This window comes from Mirounga angustirostris, unplaced genomic scaffold, assembly GCF_029215605.1.
Source record: "Mirounga angustirostris isolate CCGP_5_RB_7025 unplaced genomic scaffold, mMirAng1.0.hap1 SCAF_5, whole genome shotgun sequence".
In the NCBI taxonomy this organism is placed as follows: Eukaryota; Metazoa; Chordata; class Mammalia; order Carnivora; family Phocidae; genus Mirounga; species Mirounga angustirostris.
In genome coordinates, this window is record NW_026991713.1 from 9,402,943 (window position 1) to 9,427,315 (window position 24,373).

Genomic DNA, 24,373 nt, shown 5'->3' on the forward strand with positions numbered 1-24,373 from the left:
TCTCGAATTGGCAGGATTTACTGACAGCTTGTTACGTGTTCCTTTGGCTCTGGAAAGTGCAAGCACACGCTCGTGCACACGCTCACACATGGGTGTGTACACACGTGGGCCTGCTGTTCTGAGGGATGCCCCTGCCTGGGGGGTGGGTAAGAGCCATACAGCCTGTCCTATAGGTCTTGGTCCTGCAGAAGCTCCTGACCCCCCGACTCAGCCCTGTGCCTGTCACTGGCCGTGACAAGAGATGGTTTTCTCCAGCATGATGATCTCCATAAGGGCACCAGATCCTCGGCATCGTAGGGTGGGGCTGGCCGTGGGGAGGGGTACCCCATGTGGGGAAGCCTGGAGGGGCTGTGGAATTTAGAAGGAACATAGCTGAAAGGTGGATCTGGGGTCTGAATCTTGGCTCAGCCCTTCCCCAGCTGTGTGGCCTTGGGTGAGTCCTAGCCCCTCTCTGGTCAGAGCTTCCTCTGAAACACAAGAAGATGACCAAGAGACTTGTGGCCTCTAAGGTCCAGCTGTGGGATTCTGTGCTTTCCCTTGCCTGCAGAGGCTTGGGTCCCATCCCATAAAAAAGATTCTAAATGTGTTTTGGGTCCCACCTGTAGGCAGACTGGGGCTGTTGGGGAAACCTAGGAGGTGGGGAATCTGACTCATTGTAAGGACAGTCTAAAAACTAAAACCATTTTGCCTCTGGAAGTAGTGATGTCCCCATCACTGGAAGTATGTAAGTGGAAGCTGGGTGACAACTTGGCTGAGCTAAGACTGAATAACACCATGATTGAGTGATTGGCTAATTTATTGACTCATTCATTCATTCATTCATTCACTCATTCACTCACCTTCTTGAGCCCCTACCTTGTGTCAGTCTCTAGCAGGGGCTTTTATAGCAATCTGGTTTAAATTCTTCTGGGACTCCAAGTCTTACACTTGAGGAATTGGAGTCCATCTGTGGTGGTGGGAGGCCCAGGTCAGAGGGCTTTAGCTGGAAACTTAAACTGCCTGCCCAACTCTGTAGGACCCTCCCTTCCCACCCAATGTTCTGGGTTCCCAGGGCACCAGAGAAAACTCTGGCTGAGAGGATGGGGGGCAACTCCAGTAGGAGGTGGAAATTAGGGGGCGAATGGAGGGCCCAGCGCATGTGGCATCTTGGAAGCAGCCAGCCGCTTCTATACTGTTCCATAGATGGGTGCAGGAACTTCCCGGGGTAGAGAGGCAGAGCTGCCTGCATCTCTCCCCTCCCCAGATGCCATCTCAGGCAGCAGCAGTGCCAAGCCTGTGGGCTTTCCAGGGGCCTGGTGGGCCCTCTCTAGGTCTTAGAACTGCTAACCTAAAATAGCATTCTTCTAGAAACCCCTCTGCTGGGAAGAAGGCATTCCCTTCTTTATCCCTTCCTCTGTCCTGTTGCTGTGATACAGACATGATGTCTGGTACTCAAGTAGCCATCTTGAGCCATGAGGTTAAAGCCAAATACTGAGACTGGTGGAGCAAGACAGAAGGGGCCAGGTCCCTGCCACCTGACTACCTAGCTTAGGAGTTTTTATTCATTTTCCCCCCCCCAAGTAAGCTCTGTGCCCGACGTGGGCCTTGAACTCATGATCTTGAAGTCAAGAGTCCCATGCTCTACCAACTGAGCTAGCCAGGCACCCCCGGGAGTTTTTACATAAGAAAGGAAGAAATTTCTTTCTGTTTGAGCTACTCATATCTTGGGTTTTCTGTCCTTTGTAATTGAACCTAATCCTGATAAATAGCCCCCTTCTTTCTAGGAAAGAGAGGATGTGGCCACCAGGCTGATCTGGGCATTTGGCATCACATTATGAATGCTTCTCCTCTATTTGAGGCCTGCTCAGATCTCCTTTCTCCTGAGGAGCCTTCTGTGTCCCAGCCAGCAGCTGTCCTCCCTCAGCTAGAGCAAAACCGGGGCCTTCTTTAGAGGCTTAGCATCTACTGCCTCCAGAAAACAAAAGAGTGAACATTGACCGCGTATAAAGTAAAATATCTGTGAAAATACAGGGTTGTTTCAAGGAGTGGAGGGAAAAATGAACAGTGACATGATGGCAAAGGGGTTTAGGGGATTGAGATCACGCAGCTCCTGACTGCCTGGATCCCAGCAGCACCCTACTCTGCTGACACCATATCTGGTGTGTTTCCACCATCCTGTAGCATCAGATCAGGAACCCCAGAACCCCAACACCTGTGCATCGCCTGGGTTCTAGTCTGATCTAGCTGCGTAAGTTACTGCGATCCTGGGAGAGTTGCTGCTCCTTCCAGATCTGGGCCTCACTCCTTCCTTTTGGGCCTCCAGAGCCCTCCTTTCTTGCCCTGCTTTGTTTATCTTCATGGTGCTCACTCTCATCTGGCTCATTCTATATGTAGATCATCCTTGTCCGCACCCTCCCCCACCCCATATTGGAATCTCCACGTGGAGGTATTTTGTGCACTACTCTATGCCCGTAGCCTAGGACACTGCCTGGTACTAGGTGCTAGTACGCCTGTTGAACAAATGAACAAAAAGGTCTGTTATTCAGGCGATCAAGTGTGTCTGCCCCAAGTCACAGCTTGCCTGGCTGATCTTCACACACTATGTTTGTGGCTGGAAAATGGCAGGCTCTGACAGTGTTACTAACTGCAGATATTTCAGTTTCCCAGCTAGGTCCATGCTTAGCACTGCATCTTCCTTGATTGGAAGATCCTCCAGGATTAGAGGTCATGTCAAAACCATCTTCTAAGTCTATCTAGTCATTATCTCTCTCTGTGTCTCTATTTCTCTATCTATCACCCACCCATCCAATTCATCTACTTACCCACCATCCATGCATTCCCAACCCATCCACTCACTCACCCATCCATTCATCTACTTACCCACCATCCATGCATTCCCCACCCATCCACTCACTCACCCATCCATATATCCGTCCATCCACCCATCCATTCATTCATCCATCTACCCATCCATCCACTCACTCACCCATCCATTCATCTACTTACCCACCATCCATGCATTCCCCACCCATCCACTCACTCACCCATCCATATATCCGTCCATCCACCCATCCATTCATTCATCCATCTACCCATCCATCCACTCACTCACCTATCCATCCATCCATGCATCCATCTATCCATCTGTCCATCCATTCCCCCACTCTTTGAGCCATAACCCTCCTTTCTCTATCACTTTCACCATGTCCCAAGCTCTGTATTTGCCGCCTCATTTTATTAACTTCGGAGGAGCTTGGTGCCACAGTGGAGAAAACACAACAATAGAACTCAACTAGGTCCCTGTCCCAGCATTGCTACCTCCTGCCATGTGACCTTGCAGAGCTGTTGCCTAGGTTAGAGACATGGAGGCCGAGCACTGCTCCAGGCACGTACTTTACCCTCAGTCACTGGTAGGGGTTGTTAGTTTTGAACTCTCAGTGCCCAGCACAGGGCCGATGATAGTGCAGTGGAGTGAAGATGGGAACAAATGAAAGAATGAACACAAAATCACAGAGGGATTAAAATTCAGCTGCAGGCAATGCGAGTTTATGTTCCAGCCACTGTCCCGTTATTCCACTCAATTAACCCGACAATCCTTTCAGGCAGATGTTATTGTCCTCGTGTTACAGATGAGGAAACAAGGACTCAGTGAGGCTCAAACCCCCTCCCCCTGCTCCCCAGAGCCGGATTCTCCTATAAATGGCCATAGTCCCCGTGGGGCAGTGTGAGGGAGATTAGTGGACAGACTCAGTCTGGGGGTGGAGGAGGGCTTGTCTCTGACCACCCGAGGTGGGAGGGGTGTTGGGGGAAAGGGCTCTAGTCAGGCTTCCATTGACCAGATCCAGGTCTGTCTGGTTATAAAAGCCACATGTCCTTGGAGGTCGCTGATCCATTCTTGCCCTGGGGATCTCGTGATCCGTTAGCCCCCTGAGTCCCCGCTGGTCAGACCATCGGGATGGCTGCTTGGTCCTGCTACTATTAGAGTGACGAGCCCACCCTGCCCCTGGTAGTCATTGCTGCCACGGAGACTTTACCTCCCAGGGTCTTGGTTTCCACCCTAGAAATCAGGAGTCGGGACACTGAGGCCTTCTAAAAGCTGTTGGGCTGCCTCCACAAGGCGGTTCACGCCGTCTTGGTGAAGGGGCTGTGGCTAGGTGCCGTGGGTCACCCATGGTTAATTCACAACTCTGTCTCTCCATTATACCTGGGCATTTCTGTCCCCTCCATCTCAGTGAGCACGGGCCCCCGCTGAGTCAGGCTTCAGCAGCGTACCTGCCAACCCCAAACCAGCCCTGGAAACAATTAGAGCCACCCCCAGCTGAGACCCACACCCTGAATCCAGAATGGCCCGTGGGTATAAATTTAGCTCAGTGGATCCATTCACACACTGTCTCCAGATTTTTGATCCTATGAAACAGCAAAGTTTTGCCCAGATTTTGGTTTGGGGTTGATATTCAGTCCTGCCCAGTCTGGGGACCCGACTGTGGTCTGAAAACATGGGGGGGGATGGGGGTCGTGGAGGAGGGTCATTAAAGGGGCCCCGTTAAGGCAGGATCAGCATTATCAGACAGCAAGGACAGGCTGCTTCAGCCTGCAAGGGGGCTCGGCGGGAATCAGGGGTTCCAGGGGTTCATCACTCCAAACCCTCCCACACGGCTCCATGCAAACACCAAGTTCACGCTTTCCCAGTCAAGGGTCTGACTTCCACGGAGCAGAGCTGGTGAGGCTGTGGCCGTAGCCACTGAGGTAACTCACCGTTGTGCAGGCTCAAACATTAGGTTTCGTTTTTTGCTATCTCAGCCTGGTAGCTGCAAGAATTCAGGGGTACTCTTAGCACGGAAGTCCTCAGTTTATGATCCGGGTCTTGAGCCAAGAGTCTAGGATTTGGGAGCTTGTCTTCCGTTTCTTCAACAGTCCAGCCCCGTGAGAACCAGCAGCCTCTACCCACAGTCTCACCCTCACCTCTTCCAAGGTGATGGAGCCTCAGTCTGAGTCTTGCTTTTGGCAGGCTCTTCATTCCAGGTGATTCTTGGTGGTGACTCTGAATTCCTGCTTTCCCTCTGCATGCCGGAGGATTCTAGAGCTTATCCCTTCTTCTGTGCTGAATTTTTTTTTTTTAAAGATTTTATTTATTTGTTTGACAGAGAGAGACACAGCGAGAGAGGGAACACAAGCAGGGGGAGGGGGAGAGGGAGAAGCAGGCTCCCCGCAGAGCAGGGAGCCCGATGCGGGACTCGATCCCAGGACTCCAGGATCATGACCTGAGCTGAAGGCAGTCGCTTAACCGACTGAGCCACCCAGGCGCCCCTGTGCTGAATTTTTAGTGTCTTCAGTCCCAAGCAGTCCAGATACCCAATGCCAGCTTCTCTGAATTTCCTTCAACATCCATCGCCTGCAACCACTCTGGGCACCAATTTCTATATAAGGCACCATTCTTTGTTGTGGGCAACAGAAACCAACTCCGGTTAACTTAAGCAGAAAAGGATGTTCAAAGAACAGATATTCAAAAAGATATTCAAAGGATGTTGGGTGACTCATAAATCATAAGTGAGCTGAAGACCTGGGCTTGTGGTCTGCAAACAGGACCAATCCTCTCAGCCCGTGAGGTCAACACTCTGAACAGCCCCCTGGTGGGCAGCATAGCCCACACCCAACGCCCTGCACTGGGCACCGCTGTCCTAAAACTCAGCGGAGAGGTGCTCTGCTTCCTCCCAGCATGAGTTTTGTTTTCAGTTCTTGGGTTCGTGAGCTCTGAAGGCCCCATCTGCAATGGAGTCGGAGAACACGGGTGGCTGATACTTCTAGTTTCTAGACAGGAGGGTGATCCATGGGTCCACGACTGGGGTTCAGAGAGTGGGCGGGCAAAACGATGAACCAAAACAAAAGCCAAATGCCTGTCTCGTTCTGTAGCACGCTTCTTTCATCTCTTCTAGGCTAGCACGGGGTGTGTCGACCTGCCCAAGTCTCTGCCCCTCTTAAAAAGTCAGCAGCTCCTCAAAAAATTAAGCCGTGTTACCATATGACCCAGCCCTTCCACTTCTGGGCATATACACAAAATAACTGAAATCATGGTCTCCAAGATTTATTGGTACACCCATGTTCGCAGCAGCATTATTCACAGTAGCTGAGAGGTGGAAGCAATCCAAGGGCCCGTTGATAGATGAATGAATAAGCGAAATGTAGTATATTCTTACAAGGGACTATTATTCAGCCTTAAAAAGGAAGGGAACTCGACACCGGCTCCAACATGGCTGAACCTTGGGAATACGATGCTCAGTGAAATAAGGCAGACACAAAACGACACATACCGTCTGATGCCATTTACATGAGGTCCCTGGGACAGTCACATTCATAGAGACAGAGAGCAGAATGGGGGTCCCCGGGAGGCGGGGGGAGGGAAAAATGGGGAGTTTGTGTTTAATGGGCACAGAATTTCAGTTTTGCAAGATTTCCATCTGCCCTTGGAGTTCCCCTGGCCAGAAATGAGCTCTCTCTCCACTGAACCCCTTCAAACATTCCACCCCAGATTTCCCTGAATTAAGAGACACCGGGTGGCAAGATCTGTCTTTGAGGGCAGGATCTGTGCCTGAGCCGCCAATCTGTACCCCACATCCCCCCCACTGAGGCCTGACTGGGTGCCTGGCACTGGCAGACATTGGATGGATGAAGGAAAAAGAAGTAGGGGTGCAGCCCTCACCTGCGGCGGCAGTGAGCACCGTGGGAGCACATGCCTGCTCTCCCAGACAGTGGCGCAGTCGGCTGTCTGGACGTGCGCACTCAGGCACCCCGACCCTGCACACTCATAGCCAGGGGACGGCAGGTGCGTGGTGAGGTGGGTGGTGAGCGGGGCCTGACAGGGTCCCTTTGGACAATTTCCTGCTTTCGGGGGTCTGAGTCCTTCATGACCTGGCAGTCCGGTAGAATGGTTAAGAACACAGACCAGCTCTGCACTCACTAGCTTTTTCTCTTCATTTGCAAAATTGGCATAAAGCAGTCCTAGCTTTATAAGGTTGCACGAGGCCCAAGTGAGATGATGTATATGAATAGCTTAGCACGCCATCTGCGGGAGTACACCTTGCCTGTTGCCTCACCTGACCGGTGCCCATCCTCCCTTTTCCTGATAAACAGAACCCTGATCTGCTTATGGGGCCAGCAGAAATGCTGTGATCTCAGCATCAGAGGATGGACTGTGGGTGGCCTAACCCATTCATGAACATCGGAGTCCCTTGGACCCGTGGTTGGGCTAAGTGTGGCCATGTGACCCTACTCTGACTAATGGGGTGCAAGAGGAGATCTGTCAGGTATGGAAGGAGGGTGACAGTGAGGCGCCTCCTCAGTAAAAAGACAGATACTTACAGGGACACAGCCCTTCCCTATTCTCCCTTCTTCCTGCTTTGAATGCAGACACGATGTTTGGAGGATCAGCTGCCATTTTGCAGTAATGAGGTGATAAGGATGCTAAAGAAACCCCAGGACTGACATTGTCAAGCCCCCTGACAATGCCAGGGTTACCATCCTAATTTCTTGGGATGGAAGAAAAAAACCCCCTATCTTTCTTCCCTCGACCAATTATCAGTTGGATTTTTGTTTCTTGTTCTTGCAACTGAATGCATTCCTATAGAATACACTGTCTCATAGCCCAGTAAATATTCACTTTTATCTGACCTCATATTCTTTTCCACCCACGGGCAAGACGTGCGACTCTCTGAATGTCCCTTCATGTATAAGATGGAGGGAGAGACAGCTGTCTCCCCAGGCTCTTGGGAGGATTAAATGAGACGCGGCCTGTGAAATTGCTCTGTGGACCATGAGGGCTTTGGCTGGGGAGGAGGGTTGTTGTGGGCCTCTCTCCTGGAGACCAGGGCTCCCCGGGTGAGGAACGAGTTAACTGCGGCCAGAGAGAAGAAAGCAAGAAGACGTACCTGGGAGCAGAACCCCAGCCCCAGCCCCTGATTCTGGGGAAGGAGGTGTGGTTACTGAGGAGCAGCACGATGTTCAAGTGCTCAAGCTCTGGAATCCAGCTGCCTCTGCCCCTCCCTCAGGCATGTGGTAGCCTCTCTGTGCCTCAGTGTCCTCTTTTGAAAAAGGGAGGTAATGATAATAGGGTATCAAATAAACAAGTGCACATACGAGCTTAGCAAACAGTAGGGCTGTTCAGTCCGCGATGGCCACCCTAACCCTATGGTGCCAACTCCAAACTCAGCGGCACAGACCAAGGAGCGCGTGTTTCTCCCTTGTGGGTCTGAGCGTGGACTGGAGGAGGGCGTGCTCAGGAGCTCGGGGAACAGGAGTTCTGCATGGCTGGAGGAGAAGAGGTGGGATGCGCAGTGGTGCCCACTGACAGGCGCGCCAAGGCCTCCGTCCACAGGAAGAGCCAAAGGTAACTGAAGGGAGCTGTCTCTGCTGGGCATCACCTCCTCGGATCCCCCCCAGCCGCCTGCATGCCCCCCATCATGGTACTCATCTGCCCCCTGTGTTGTCATTGCCCATTTACCCTGGGCCCCTGAGACAGGGACTGAGGGTGTCCTGTTCCCTGCACAGGTCGGGAGAGACCGGCATGGCCCAGGATGATTATGGAGGACACCTTGAAGGGAGGGAGGAGTGAACCTGACCTTGAGGGAGGCTAGCCTGTGGCAGGTGGATCAGCCAGGGGCCAGAGGTGGGGTGGGCAGGATCATGTCCTAGGACAGGGGTCAGGAGCTGGCAGGGGAGATGAGGCTAGAGGGTCATAGGGTCTGAGCCAAGGGAGGAAGTAGGGCCTGGGGTGCCCTGGGTCCCAGGAAGGTAGTGAGGTCACAGCTGTTCTCTTGGGAAGCAGGCAGCTACTGGGGAGCCTGGCTCTGGGGATGGGGTGGTGACTGCAGGTCAGTGGGTGGTGCTGTGTCCGGATGGGGCTGCCCAGTCATTCACAAATGTTCACCGAGTACCTACTAAATGCCAAGCCCCATGCTGGGTACTGGGGTGCATCTGTGAACGGGAGAAAGATCTGTCCATGCAGAGCTCATATCATAGGAGGCAGAGAGGACAATGGAAAAAAATAGGTATGACCCAGGGAGGGTCCAAAGGTGACCAGTACCATGTGCCAGTCACTGCAGACCTACTATGTGCCAGATACGGGAGAGCTGGGATCTCCGCCTTCTAGCCGCTCAGCCCAGGAGGGGCCAAAGCTGTGTGTGCATTTGCCCCCTTCTCTGTGGTTCATGCTCAGTGGTCTGTGTGTGCACAGCTGTCTGTGGGCGTGGCTGAGTGGATCCGTGTTTTGCTGGCAGCTCTGTGTTTTCCTGAGCGTGTGTGTGTGTGTGTGTGTGTGTGGTGTGTAAGGAGGGAGGCTAGGTAGTGAAGGCTGTGATTCAGACCTTCCTCTGCTGTGGCAGAAGCTGAGGTCTGGTGGGGCGGGAGTTGGGGGGGGGGCTTCTCCCTCACACCTGTCCTCTTGGCTCTGGGGTGGGGGTGGAGAGCCCTGAGGGTGCCCATGACTTTGTGGGAAGAAGGTCAGGGCGCAGCCGGAATGTGTTTGCGTTTCCTGGGTGATTGACGATGGGAGCAGGCTGTCTTCCTGAGACAGATGTAGGAATGTTTCTGCTAATCAAAGCGGAAAGCAGGGGCGTGGGGGCCGCCTGAGGCCTCCCCCAGCCCTGCTCCACGGCCACCTGTTGGGGGCCTGGGAAGCCGTTGGGCAATGCTAGGGAGAAGCTCCCAGACCCAGGCGACCCCACTGCCCACCTCTGCCTCCCCGGCAGTCTCCGGTCAGGCACGGCTCACCTGCTCCCCAAATATGCCCGGCTGGGTGGAAGAACGGGGTCCAGGGTTCAGCCCAGAGCATGACCCTGGGTGTGGAGGGGGTTTTGAGTGGGGGGAGTGGGACTTCGGGCCTCTCTCCCAGCAGCTGGGGTCAGGAAGAAGTGTCCACTTTTCCAAGGTTCCTCCTCCTGATTCCTGTTTCCCGCCAGCCCTGCCAAGGGCAGTCCCAGGGCACCCCCCTTTTTCTTTCCTGGGCCACTAGAAGAGTCAGTGATGGCAGGAAATTACCCAAATAGGAAAACTGAGGTGGGCCCCAGGTCTCAAGGGGGTGGGTGGTGTGGCCGTCCCGACACCAGGGGTCCCACCCCCAGGCCGCACATTCCCCCAGCCCACCCCTCATCTGCTCTTGTCCCATAGGAAGCCCACGTCCTGGGACGGGTGGGGATGGGAGGAGCGGCAGATAACAGGACACCCAAACTGGTGTGGTCGGGCCCCTGCCAGGCCTAGGCTGCATCTGCTCATCTTAGGAAATCCAGTGACTCCCAGCCCTGTCTACAAACAGCCCCCTGGGTGGATATAGGCCTTCTGTGAGAATGCTGTCGCTGAGGTCAGGGCTGGGGTGGGGGTGTCCGTGGGTTTATTGGAGGTGGTTGGTTGCCAGGCAGAATGGCTCCCACCCCAAGAACTCCCTGTGAAGCTGGGGGTGGTGCCTGTCCCGATGTCATCCCCCCTCCACCCAACCTCCCCCCACCGCCTTGCACTGTAGTGACTTCCCCAACGCTGTCCTGTGGGGCTCGTGAGCCAGAAAGGACTTGCTGACTCGGTGACTTGCTTGTTTCCCAGGCTAGCACAGGCAGGAGGCCCAGACCCCCAACCCTGGTCCGGGGAGTTCCTCAGCCCAGCTGGGTCCAAAGTTGCTTTTCTCAGGTTTGGCTCTGACACACCTCTTTTCCCCTCCCACTTTCCCAGTCTCCCCCCTTGAAGAGCGGGGTGGGGGTGTGTGTGTGCCTGTGAGTCACCCTATGACTCACAGGAGGTTTAACCAGGGCCTGGTGTGTGAGTGTGTGCATGTGTGTGTTCCTGCGTTAGGGGGAGGAGGCTGAGTTGAGGTGGGCAGACATGCCTTGGCTTTCTGGCCTTTAAAAGAGCTTGGGGCACCTGGGTGGCTTAGTCGGGTAAGTGTCTGCCTTCCTCTCAGGTCGTGATCCCAGGGTCCTGGGATTGAGCCCGGCATCGGGCTCCCTGCTCAGCGGGAAGCCTGCTTCTCCCTCTCCCTCTCCCTCTGCCTCTGTGCTCTCGTTCTCTCTCTCTCAAGTAAATAAATAAATCTTAAAAAAATAAAATAAAATGAGGACAATGCTCGGGACACCTGAGTGGCTCAGTCGGTTGAGCATCTGCCTTCTGCTCAGGTCATGATCTCAGGGTCCTGGGATTGAGCCCCTCATCCAACTCCCTGCTCAGCGGGGTGCCTGCTTCTCCCTCTCCCTCTGGCCCTGCTCATGCTCTCTCTCTCAAATAAATAAATAAAATCTTTAAAAATAAAATAAAATAAAAGTTTGAGCTCATTGCAGCAGGACCCCAACTGATGGGACCACCTGGTCGCAGCCGGGTTGGGTCAGTCCTCTGGAGCAGATGGGTAGGGCCTGGGTTCTGGGTCTGTGCTGACCCCCTGGGGGCTGATGCTGCAGAACATGGGAGCCCAGTGGCTCCTTGGATGCTCACCTGGGAAGTACTAGATTCCTCCCCAACAAGAGACCCTCACAGTGAAAGGTGCTGGAATTCACTTAGCAAACATATCACTGATGGATTAAGTGACCAAACAAGCATGTTGGGCTGGGTAGGGGGATTTGGGCTTCTTGGCTAAGAGACGACCCTTCTCGAACCTTGATGTGCAAAAGAATCCCCTAGGGATCTTGTCAGAACGCAGATTCTGACTCGGCCAGGGCATCAGAACCACGGCCATCCCCTCCGAGGAAACTGGAGTCAGAGGCTAACGGCAGGCAAATGTTTCACATGTTGACAAGAAGGGAAATGTGCATCCTAGAAAATATAAACTGTGGGGCGCCTGGGTGGCTCAGTTGTTAAGCGTCTGCCTTCGGCTCAGGTCATGGTCCCAGGGTCCTGGGATCGAGCCCCACGTCGGGCTCCCTGCTCAGCGGGAAGCCTGCTTCTCCCTCTCCCACTCCCCCTGCTTGTGTTCCCTCTCTCTGTCAAATAAATAAATAAAATCTTAAAAAAAAAAAAAGAAAGGAAATATAAACTGGACAGCTGGACAGAATCCCTGGCAGACCTCCAGGGTGGACAAGGAAGCAGACGGCTTGTGAGGATTAAGGAGGAATACTTAACTTGTAGGAGCCAACGCGGGTTCTCGGTGTTCTAACAAGCCCCAGGTGAGGCCAGCTCTGCGGGTCCAGGAGCCACACTTTGAGAGGAAGAGCATGTGGAGGGGAAAGCTTGGGGTCAGCTCAGCAAAGTTCCTGGCCCTGAGCCAGTTGTGAATCTTCTGAGCAGGCCCTGGACCAGAGCGTTGTGATGGGGTCACCCAGCTCATGCCTGTGGGTCAGGAGTCCTGGCCCAGGAGCCATGAAGGTGGCCAGAGCTCCCAGAGAAAACCAGCTTGCTCTATGGCCAGGTCCCAATGGCCACAGGGTCGGCGACCTGGAAACGGCATCCTGCACCTGTTTCCTGAAGACCTACTGTGTGCACACGAGGACCACGAATTGGGGAGAGACACGGACGTTGGGGAGCTCAAGTGCGGTCAGGGAGATCATACAGTTGGTGTTGAAAGGGACCGTGAAGGTCATCACCCTGTTCCCATTTCACAGATGGGGAAACTGAAGCCACAAAGGAAGAGGGAACTGACTCAAAGTCTTACAAGTAACTGGTGGGGTCAGGACTCAAACTGTAGCCCTCTTGCTCTCCTCCGGGCAGGATTCTTTTCTTCCCCATTCCAGAAAGGAGAATACAGGAGGGACAGGGGTCTATGGCAGGGGAAGCTGTGGGACCGATCAGGAGGGGGCTGGTGTCCCTGAACCTCATGCAGGTCCAGAGAGGCCTGGAAACTTTTATTTTGTTGAGGCTTTTGGTTATATTGAAAGCATGAAGAAATATCCAACTGGGGTTAGCAAATTTGTGCTATTTTAGATATCTTACATGGATCAAATTAACATAACACAACATACCATTCAGTGACTGCATGTAGATTTATTTGGAAATAACCTCAAAAGCCAGTGTAGGCGTTATACAAATAGGAGGTCCAAGCCCACAGGCCCACAGGTGACAGTGCCCCTGTGTGTCTCCAGGAGTCTCAGATGGCCTCGGATGGAGGATGGAGGATGGGTGGTGAGACCAGAGGCGCAGGTGTGAATGTGAGCCCTGGGGGCAAGGACGTCCGTGTCTGTTCTGGTCATTGCCGCCTTCTCAGAGTCTGCGGCTGTGTCTGGCAGATCGTGGGCTCTCGCCGTGCACTGCTGGCTGAACGTGACTGAGCCACGTCATGGCTGTGGGGACAGAGAGCGGCGCTGGGGCAGGGGACTCTGGCCCTCATTTCTCCAGGTGCAGTGGGGGCTTTCCTTTTTCCCAACCCTGACCAAGTGAAGCCGGGCAGAGAGCTGATGCCTGAGTTCTGATCCTGGCCTCCTGCGTGATAGGGCGAGCAGGTCCCATCTCTAAGGGACAGCACCCTGGACTGTAGAACAGGGGTTTGCCATCTCACCTTCGGGGTCTCAAGGCAGCACCAGACAATCCTTTGAGGTCCTTCCTAGCCCTAGGAAAGGTTTGGGAAAGGAGAATTCTGTAAGTAGTTGGGAGCGGGGGGCAGTGGGCAGGCAGGGGCACAGAGACAGAAGGGACAGAGACAGACTGCTAAAAAAACAAAAACAAAGCATCTTGTAGACCCAGGCATTTTCCAGCGATCATCAATAACAGAAGGATGCGTGTGGTCCCGCGTGGACCAGCACACGCTGCTCATCGCTACCGTCTACAAACCCGCTCGCTTACTCCACCAGGGGCCACACCCCCAGCCCCACTTCTCTGTCTCAGCGCGAGGATGTCTGAGAGGGGCACTCACTGTGTGCTCTTTCCACATGTAGGGTCCCTGGCTTTTCCTGGGAGTCCCCAGCCAGCTGGCCTGTATAAACCCAAACATTTGGCCAGCCACCATGACTCTTCCTCCGAGAACCCGTGCTGGTTCCTGCGATTTAGGTATCCCTCCTTTGTCCTCACACACCATCTCCGTCCTAGTCCACCCTGGAGGTCTGCCAGGGTTTATGTCTAGCTGAGCAGTTTATATTTTCTGGTATCCACATTTCCCGTTGCCTGCTTGTGAGCATCTGGCTCCAGTTCCCCTAAGTTCCCTCGGAGGTGACGGCTGTGGTGCTGGGGTCCTGGCCCCCCAGTCACAGCTGCACTTTGGAGGGCAGCTCGGTCCCCGGAAACTGGGCATCAGCCACAAGCTCTCAGGCAGTGGGGGCTCGGGGAGGGGAAGAGGGAGGTGATGCTGGCTAATAATGTCTTTTTTTTTTTAAGATTTTATTTATTTATTTGACAGAAAGAGACACAGCGAGAGAGGGAACCCAAGCAGGGGGAGCGGGAGAGGGAGAGGCAGGTTTCCCACTGAGCAGGGAGCCCGATGCGGGGCTCGATCCCAGGACCTGGGATCATGACTGGAGCCAAAGGCAGACGCTTAACCGACTGAGCCACCCAGGCGCCCCTGCATATTTAATTTTTAAAGAAACTGCCAAACGTTTTCCAGAGTGGCTGTACCTTTTCATGTTCCCACCAGCAGTGTGTGAGTGACCCGGTTTCTCTGCATCCTCACCAACATTTGGTCTTGTTACCATTTTTTAATTTTAGCCATTCTGATCAGTGTACAGTCATAGCTCATTGGGGTTTAATTTGCATTTCACTCCTGGTTCATGATGTTGAGCATATTTGCATGCACTTATCTGCCATCTGCATATCCTCTTTGGTGAAATGTCTCTTCATGTGTTTTGCCCAATTTCCAACTGGATTTTTTTCTTTTTTCTTTTTTTTTCCTTTTTGCTGTTGAATTTTGAGCGTTCTTCACAGGTTCTAGACACTGGTCCCTGGTCAGAGAAGTGGTTTGCAAGTATTTCCTCCCAGTCTGTAGTTTCTCTTCAGCTTTTTTTTTTTTAATTAATTTATTTATTTGAGAGGGAGAGTGTGAGCAAGTGCAGGGGGAGGGGCAGAGGAAGAGAATCGCAAGCAGACTGCCCTCTGAGTGCGGGCCATCACAGGACTCAATCTCACCACCCCGAGATCATGACCCAACCCAAAATCAAGAGCTTTCTGCTCTTCAGCTTTTTAAGAGACTCTTCCATGGGAGCTCCTGGGTAGCTCAGGGGGTTAAGCATCCCACTCTTTTTTTTTTTTTAAAGATTTTATTTATTTATTTGAGAGAGAGAATGAGATAGAGAGAGCATGAGAGGGGAGATGGTCAGAGGGAGAAGCAGACTCCCTGCTGAGCGGGGAGCCCGATGCGGGACTCGATCCTGGGACTCCAGGATCATGACCTGAGCCAAAGGCAGTCGCTTAACCAACTGAGCCATCCAGGCGCCCTAAGCATCCCACTCTTGATTTCGACTCCAGATTATGTTCTCAGAGCTGTGAGATTGAACCCAGGATTGGGCTCTGCGCTCAGGGGGGTCTGCTTGAGATTCTCTCTCCCTCTCCCTCTGCCCCAGCCCAATAAATAAATAAATCTTTTTTAAAAAAGAGACTCTTTCACGAAGGAAGAGTTTTACATTTTGATGAAGTCCAATTCATCAATCTTTCCTTTTATAGCTCATGCTTTTGGTGCTCAGTATGAGCTTTGGTTGCTTAACCCTAGATCCCCAAGTTTGTCTCCTGCGTTTTTTTCTAAAAGTTTTCTAGTCTTACAGTTCACATTTAAGCCTCTGGTCCATTTTGAATTAATTTTTGTGTAAGGTGTGACTTAGGTCGAGGTGTCTTTGTTTCTGTTTTTTTTTTTTTAACCTCTGGATGTTTAATTGCTCCCACACATTTGCTTAAAAGTCTGTTTTGTAATGCAAATATTTGTATGGTCTGTTTCCGGGTGCTCTAATTCGTTCCATTGATCTCTGTGTCACTTGCTTTGCCAATATTACAGTCTTGCTTACTGTAGGTATGTAAGAAGTCTTACCTGCTTTATATATCGGGTTTTTGATAAACGTGGACTGGTTCCTCTTGTTCTTTTTCAAAATTGTTTCAGTGATTCTGGTTCCTTTGCTTTTCCATATCAGTTTTATTTTATTTTACTTTATTTTATTTTATTTTTTATACCAAACATACTTTATTAGCACAAAAAAGCAACCATGACAAGACACAGCAAGCAGAAATGTACATTAGCAGTCAAAGGGTTAATGTTGCATACAAATATAGCTTTTCTTTTTTGTAGCCTTGGCAGTAGCCATCAGGATGTAAAAGAACTTTCTGTAGCAGCAGGTAAGGAAACCAAGGAGTACTCACCAGTGGTCCAGAGCACATTAACAAAAAGGCACAAGAATGGATTCGGCGAGTGCAAAATGTCTGGGACAGAACTGTAAATTCAGTTCAATACTCAGAAGCAAACACTAGAACTTGGCATTACTTCCAAAATAGATCACTCAAGTAGTATTGCATACTATTCTAAGTGACCAAAAGGTGCTAAGTAAAGTTATTTATAGACACAATGGTTGTACAGTATCTTTTAAATCTGCAATTAGGGTTTCAGATTTTCCATTAGAAATTAACTGCACTGGGGGCGCCTGGGTGGCTCAGTCGTTAAGCGTCTGCCTTCGGCTCAGGTCATGATCCCAGGGTCCTGGGATCGAGCCCCGCATCGGGCTCCCTGCTCAGCGGGAAGCCTGCTTCTCCCTCTCCCACTCCCCCTGCTTGTGTTCCCTCTCTCGCTATCTCTCTCTGTCAAATAAATAAATAAAATCTTTAAAAAAAAAAAAAGAAATTAACTGCACTGAAATTCTAGAAACTGTACTTAAGCAATTCAGTTATGAGAGTTTACAGCAAAGAGCTAAATACTGCCATCCAAACTGTTCATTGCAGTTTAACAATAATCTCAACATTGGCAACCACTGCTGTTACCATTTGACTTGTTTGGGCATCTTCTAGTCTCACTTTCTTCATGGTTCACAAATGCATCCTGGGCACAGGAAAAGATCCAAATTTAATCAACGAGTAGACTGCACATACTAACTTAAAAAAAATCACACACACACACACACACACACATGCATCCTGGGCACAGGAAAAGATCCAAATTTAATCAACGAGTAGACTGCACATACTAACTTAAAAAAAAATCACACACACACACACACACACAGACTACATTGCAGCTCTTCCCAATGTGTTTTAAGTTAAAGCACTCACTCAAAAAAAACAAAAAAATTAATACCTAAGGCCTTAGAATAAAATTCTGCTACCAACTCTATATAAGCCTGAAGTTTTGTTTTTTTTTTAAGATTTTATTTATTTATTTGAGAGAGAGAGAGAGCACATGAGAAGGGGGAGGGTCAGAGGGAGAGGCAGACTCCCCGCTGAGCAGGGAGCCCGATGCGGGACTCAATCCTGGGACCCTGGGATCGTGACCTGACCCGAAGGCAGTCGCTTAACCAACTGAGCCACCCAGGCGCCCTAAACCTGAAGTTTTAAGAGCAACTATTTAGAAAACCTGGTTTACTTAACAGTACCTTTTGCAGAAGAGACAGGAGACTGACTCTAAACTCTATCACCACTTCACTGAACTGCACTATGCCCTTGTGGCCAGGAAATTGCATTTTTCTTTTTTTATCAAAGGAAAGCAGTCTTTATCTTTTGGACTTCCAAAGCTTGATCTATAGTAACTACAAACAAAGCACTTTTGGAAGGTTATAAAAAATTCTTTGAAAAAATAACAATTTCAAACATTAAACACGCTGTTAAAATACTCATCCAATATTAATAATTTTTTCTTTAGTAAGAAGTAGAATTCTTTGGGGGCACCTGGGTGGCTCAGTCGGTTAAGCGTCTGCCTTCAGCTCAGGTCATGATCCCAGGGTCCTAGGATCAAGTCCCACATCAGACTCCCTCCTCAGCAGGGAGTCTGCTTTTCCCTCTCCCTCTGCCCCTCTCCCCTGCTTATGCTCTCTCTTAAATAAATAAATAAAATCTTTAAAAAAGAGAAAGAAATAGAATTCTTCATAGCAAATGCCCCAGAGTTGTTTCACTCGATCACAACAGTCATTAAAAACTGAACAGTTCGCTCAATCGACAAAATGTTTTTGTAGCCTTCTTGAACATCTGTAGGTCTGTCTTCTGTTGTCTCAATAGGCACCACATTTATCTGAGTAAGTAACAGCAGATCGCATCTGACAGATACTAACACTAAGCCTATACACTGTACTGAAAAAAAACTAACACCGATATGTGTGCTTACTATCTGGGTGTATCATCTGATGCACATAAAAGCCGATCTAGTTAAAGCCCTTTGGGGACAGGAGAGTTTCCTTTGCCTTGACTGGTTCTCGCTCTAACCAGCGAACTCTAGCTTTTGGCGTATAATGACACTCTTTCAAAAAATCCTGCAACACTGATGGTAAAGGGAGCCCATCAATTCCATCACAGGTAGTCATCTACAGATTACTGCCTGCCAGATATATCGCAGGCTGAAAGGGTAAGTCCTGTTGAGTGATCTAGTAAGCAGTGGTTCAAAAAACATGCAAGAACTAGGATCTTTATAATGTTCTAAAAGTCCTGTTACAGTGGAGGAGTGAAATACACACGGGTCATGGGCGTCAAAACTAAACTTGTGATTCCACTGTTCAGTTTGGGCATGCAGGGGTCGGTGTTGCCACGGAAGCTCACCGAGAAGAGGTTGTCCTTTTGCGCAGAGTCCCTGAGCAGGAATGAGCCTTTCGGTTTCCCTTCGAGGAGGGCTTCTGCTTTGTAACGGTCCCTCTCTCCCTAGTAGCAGGGATTCCCTGTGATCTGAAGCAAGTCGGCACGCGGCAGTGCATGTAATCAATTTGCATGGGGACTTTCCAAGCTCCCTGTCTGCGAATGTGGACATGGCTGTCTCCAGACACCTGACGTCCCTTCTGCCTACGTGACTACAGACACAGGGTGGTTGTCCTCTTCTGAGTCACAATTAGCTTGTGGAATTGCAGGATCGTTCCCACTTACTTCAGTCGTTCCAGGAGCTGACTTTGGTCCCAATTTACATAATGGATTAACCTGTGAGGTGACCTCAAATGTGTGTATTTGTGCATTGGGAGGAGGGTCAACCCCCTCTTTTTTTTTCTTTAATATTTAATTTATTTATTTGACAGAGAGAGAGACACAGCGAGAGAGGGAACACAAGCAGGGGGAGTGGGAGAGGGAGAAGCAGGCTTCCCGCCGAGCAGGGAGCCCGATGCGGGGCTCGATGCGGGGCTCGATCCCAGGACCCTGGGACCTTGACCTTCAACCCCCTCTTCAATACTAAGCCACCTTCTTTCTCGAAGCCTATCTTCTTCATCTTCTGTAGAAACCAACGATGGATCCAATGTATCAAAAAAAGTTTGAGTGTGGGCTCACAAGGGGCTGTATGCTGTTTAATCAAATGCCATTTTGGGGCTAAATCTCAGCCCCAAAGGAAATGGGCATTTCTCAAGCCTTAATTCAGAAAGGTGTATTTTTCTTTTATTAGAAAAGAGGGGTTTTGACTGCTTGCTGTAAGCTCTCATGGGAAAACACAAGCCCACAGCGTCCGGCAACCTCTGTCTCAGAGGGCGGCTTCCGACAGTTCTGCGGACACCAGTCCATATCGAGGACGGAGCTTACGCCTTACCCTCTCTCTCCTTTGAAGTTCTACCAAACTTTTTATCAGTATCCAATGCACTCTGTGTCTTTGTAGAACAGGAATGTTTTTTCTTCCCACCCCACGGAGCATGCGCAGAGTAGGACTCTCTTCTTGCAAATCTCGCTCCTAAGGTGACACAAGAATCATTATCCTTGTCACTGCTTATTTCAACAACCAGAGGAATTTTAGTGGCACAGTTTTGGTTTCTCCTAGAAGAATTCTTGGAAGGGCTTATTCTCAGTTGCAAGGCAATGTTTTCTCTTAAGGGACTGCTTTGTTGCTAAGGAGTTGAGTCTCCTATACTGATGTTTCTCTCTTTCACAAACATCTGTTGGAGTTCATGTCCACATCTTCACCACGGCTCCCTCCCTCATGAACGAAGAGATTCTGACACCTGTATTTGAAGTGATCCCACATCTTCCCCACTTTATCCATTGATTATAAGGTCGGTTTGGGCGCGTGGAGCGGCCTCATCCGGGGGCACCTGCGGTCAGGCAGATGGTCCCATCTGTCCCCGCCGACTGCCCTGTTGAGGGCAGTCTCGCTTCCTCTGGACTGAGCTCAGGGCCCGGGGACCCCAACTCTGCCGGATGCCTCACCACCCCCTTCCCCAGCCACCTTCCCCCCTTCCTCCCTCCCCTCCTCCAACCCCCACTGGAATGGAAAGTACCTCTCTTCCATATCAGTTTTAGAATAATGTTGTCTATCTATATCCACAAAACATTTTGCTGGAGCTTTTCACAGGAATTGTATTAAGTCCATATGCCAATTGGGGGAGAACTGACATCTTCACCATTTTGAGTCATCTTCACGAACATAGTATGTCTTTCCATTTCTTTGTCTTTGTTGATTTCTTTCATCAGCTTTCCGTGAGTTTTCAGCACGCAAGTCCTGTGTACGTGTTTTGTTAGATTTACACCTAAGCATTTTATTTTATTTTTTTTGAGCAACTATAAATGGTATTTTATTTTATTTATTTATTTTTTAAGATTTTATTTATTTGACAGAGAGAGACACAGCGAGAGAGGGAACACAAGCAGCGGGAGTGGGAGAGGGAGAAGCAGGCTTCCCGCCAAGCAGGGAGCCCGATGCGGGGCTCGATCCCAGGATCCTGGGATCATGACCTGAGCTGAAGGCAGACGCTTAACGACTGAGCCACCCAGGCACCCTGTAAATGGTATTTTAAATGTTTATATCTTTTGTTTCTTGGCTGAGACTTTTGTTTTCATCTGTTTCAGATGTGTTCGTAACACTTCTCTTATCTTGGTGTGGGCATCTTTGCTCATTGGGCTTGAGATCTTCCTGGCTTTTGGCATGATGAGTGATTTTCTAGTGAGGCCTGGATATTTTGGGCATTATGGGATGAGACTCTGAATCTTGTGCAGCCTTCTGCTTTAGCTAGTCGCCTGGGATGCTTCTGAAGTGGGGAAGTGAGTGAAGTGCCTCATTACTGCCAAATCGGGTTAGAAGTCCGAATTCCCCACTTGACCTCTGTTGATGCCAGAGTTGGTGAGGCTCCTTATTGCTGCGGAGGTGGAGAGGCAAGTCTCAGCCCACTATTTGGCCTTCCCTGATAGCACCCTGGCAGGGAGATTGGAGCACCTTATACACTGCCGAAGGGGGATGTCTAGGTTTCCCACGTGGTCTTGCTGGCACGGATGGGGCCACAGATTTTTCTGAAGGGTTTGGCTGGAGTATACCAATTATTGTCTAAAATTTTTCTGTCTTGCTAGCTGCCTCTTTTCTGGTTCTTTGGCTGATAGAGTAGGCTTTTGTTGTTTTTTTGGGGGGGGGGTTGATAGCCAAACCTCTTGGCATTTCCAGATTGCTGGCTTCTTCAGCTTTGAGTCTGAGATATACGAGGTAAATAAAAAAAAAAAAATTCCAACAACCAAGAAACTCATTGCTGTGTTGTTTCTTGGGTCCTGCGATCCCTAGCTAATCTGCCTTCTCCCCTCCCTTCAGAGCCTCCTCGGGCTTGTTTTATATACCATGATTAAGGTTTTATTTGCGCTTAGTGGGAAGAATAATAAAAAGTACATCTACTACTTCTCAGAAGCAGTCCAATTTAAATTTAAATTTTACTTTTTATTTCAAGTGGAGATTGTTCCGTTAACTAAAATCTTTTGTTCTTCATATGCTTTCACTGTCCATGCTAGGCCCTCTCTTATTTTATATAAAGTCTGTGTGTGCATCTCCCCTCATTCCTGAACCTACCCCGAATCTCCTCCCTCCAAAGACTCCTCTTTGAATGTACTCACGATATGCTCTTAAATATATACCCTCAACAAGCATGCAGCTTTTGGGGAGTGTGTGTATCCCTTTTAAGTTTACACAAATGGGATCACGTCTGACATCCCATTTTATTTTCCTTTTTTTACTCAAGACCAGGTCTTTTGGGTTGACCCATGTTGTTTTACAGATGGGCTACGTCTTCTCCCTTCCACATGCATCCCTCACATTCCTTACGCATTTCCCTCGTGAGGGACGCCTGGTTGTCTCCACTTCATAGCTGCTGTTAGCAGTGTTGCCGGAAACTTCTCGGCCATGCTCCCTGGAGACCCGGGTGTAACGTGCCCCAGGGTTTACGCCAAGGCGAGGGGTGGCTGGCTCTCGGGCACCCACTGTCATAATTGCTCCAGGCCTGGCTTATTGCTCCTGCGAGAGCAATACCTGCTCAAGCCCCCACCAGCGGTGTCTGGGAAATCCTGCTGGGAAGACGAAAATAGCATTGGGAATTCTCTGATAAAGCAGACAGTATTTTGGCGAAGAGAACAACCGCCCTCTAAATCATGTTCGGGCTTGCAAACAGCCAGACAGTATAACCCAAGTTTCCCTGGGATTTCCCCCGTGATCACGGGAGAGTCCTGCCTGGTCCGGTGGACGGGGACTGGGGGTATGGGGCGGGGAAACATCCAGAAGCAGGGAGAGACTTAAATGTCCAGAGATCCCGGAAGTTGAAATAGTCACTGGGAATTGGAAATGAATGAGGGACGAAGGGAAGGGCCCCTACTATGGACCTGGCATGCAGTTCATACTCAATTAATATTTACCAACTGTGAAAACGAACCAAGGAAGGAATGATTGGCCCGGGCCTCTGCACACTCGCTGCTGGAGGTGATGGGGTCTGTGCTTCCAGGAGCCCCAAACCTCATTTCCGGTCAGCTGGAGGTGCACATTTGTGAAGGGGCACCCAGTGTCCTTGACGCCCCTATACCTCTGCCTCTGATCTCCCCACCTGTCTCTTTCGGCCTCTTAACGTTCGGTCAGTCACTCATTCATCCCTAAAATCTCCCAGACATCTAATCGGCCCGGCCCTGTGCTTTGCTCCTGGGGATTGAGATGAAAAATCACTGATTTAGATGCGCCCCCGCCACCCCTCCCTCTCCCTGCCGTCTCCTGGCCTGGCTCCTATTTGTTCTCTGGGTCTCTGTGCTCAGCCCCTCGTAAACCAGCACCCCCCCCCCCCAGCATTATTCTTCACTGACTTCCTGGACTTCCCTTCGGGGCATTCATTGCAATTTGTCAGTGTCTATTTCTGCGATTATTTAATTTTTTTGAAGTGTAACCTATTACTTATGACTGTTTACCCACAAGTGTATGTGCCTGGCACATAACAAGTGTTCAGTAAATGCTGTGGCCTGACCGTCAGAGGAATAAGGGCTGAAATGAAGGTGCCTATGGCTCTTTGAGGACAGAGAAACCTCCTCTGTCTGGGGCCAGGAGGGAGGGCTTCCTGGTGGTGGTGGTGGTGACCCCAGAACAGAGTGTTTTCCAACTGGACAAGGGAGTTCCAGGCAGAGAGAACTGCATGGCATGTCCAGGAGATGGACAATAAATTGCTGGGAGCCATGGAGGACTTTGGGCAGTGTAAGTGGAGGATTTTTTTTTTAACTTCTCACTGAGGAGTAAAATATGTAAAGAAAAATGCCTGTATCATTCAGTGTCCAGCTGGATGAATCTTCACAAGCTAAACACACCAGTGCAACCAGGGCTTAGATCAAGAAACAGGATATTATCAGCATCCAAGAAATCCTCCTTGTGCCCCCCTCCCCAGGCACTCTGCCTCCTTTCCCCACGAAGATAACCACCATCCTGACTTGTGCAATTTTGTTTCTGAGATTCACATAAATGGAATCCCACGGTGTGGACTCCTTTGTGTCCAGCTTCTGCCTCTCAACACTGCGTGGGATGTGTCCAGGTGGCTGTGTGCTCATCCTTCATCCATTCCACTGTTGATGGATATCTGGGTTATTTCTGGGCTTTGGCCACTGTGAATAAAGCTGCAACAAATGATCTTGTCCATGTCTTTCAATGGCCGTATGCATGCATTTCTGTTGGACATAAACCCAGGGGTGGGATTCCTGGGTCCAGGGGAGACAATGCCAAACCATTTTCCCAAGTGCTTGCACCAGATACGCTCCCTTTCGCACCAGTGTTCTGGGAGTCCCAGTTGTTTTGCATCCTTGCCAACACTTGATATTTTCATTACCTTTCCTTTTAGCAGTTTTGGTGGGTATGTAGTGATACATTGTTGTAGTTTTATTTTGCATTGCCCTGACGACTAATAATGTTTTCGTGGACTTAGAGGCCACTTGCAGAACATCTGTTGTGAAGGGCCCACTCAGTCTCTTGCTCCTTTTTACTTGCTGCCTCTCTTTTTCTTATTGATTTGTAGGAGTTCTTTACATATTTTGGAAATGAGTTCTTTGTCAGGTGTATGTTTTGCAGATCTTCACTGGACTTGACACCAGGGACTGATGTGGTTGAACTGCATTGCTGAAAGCTCCCCCTGGCTGCGGGGGGGGGGGGGGG

At 50.3% G+C, this 24,373-nt stretch overlaps 1 pseudogene; it reads right to left on the reverse strand.

Annotated features, from left to right (window-relative positions):
* Nucleotides 1–18,191: 18,191 nt before the first annotated feature.
* LOC123844997 (suppressor of cytokine signaling 5-like) lies at nt 18,192–20,112 on the reverse strand (annotated as a pseudogene).
* Nucleotides 20,113–24,373: the final 4,261 nt, after the last annotated feature.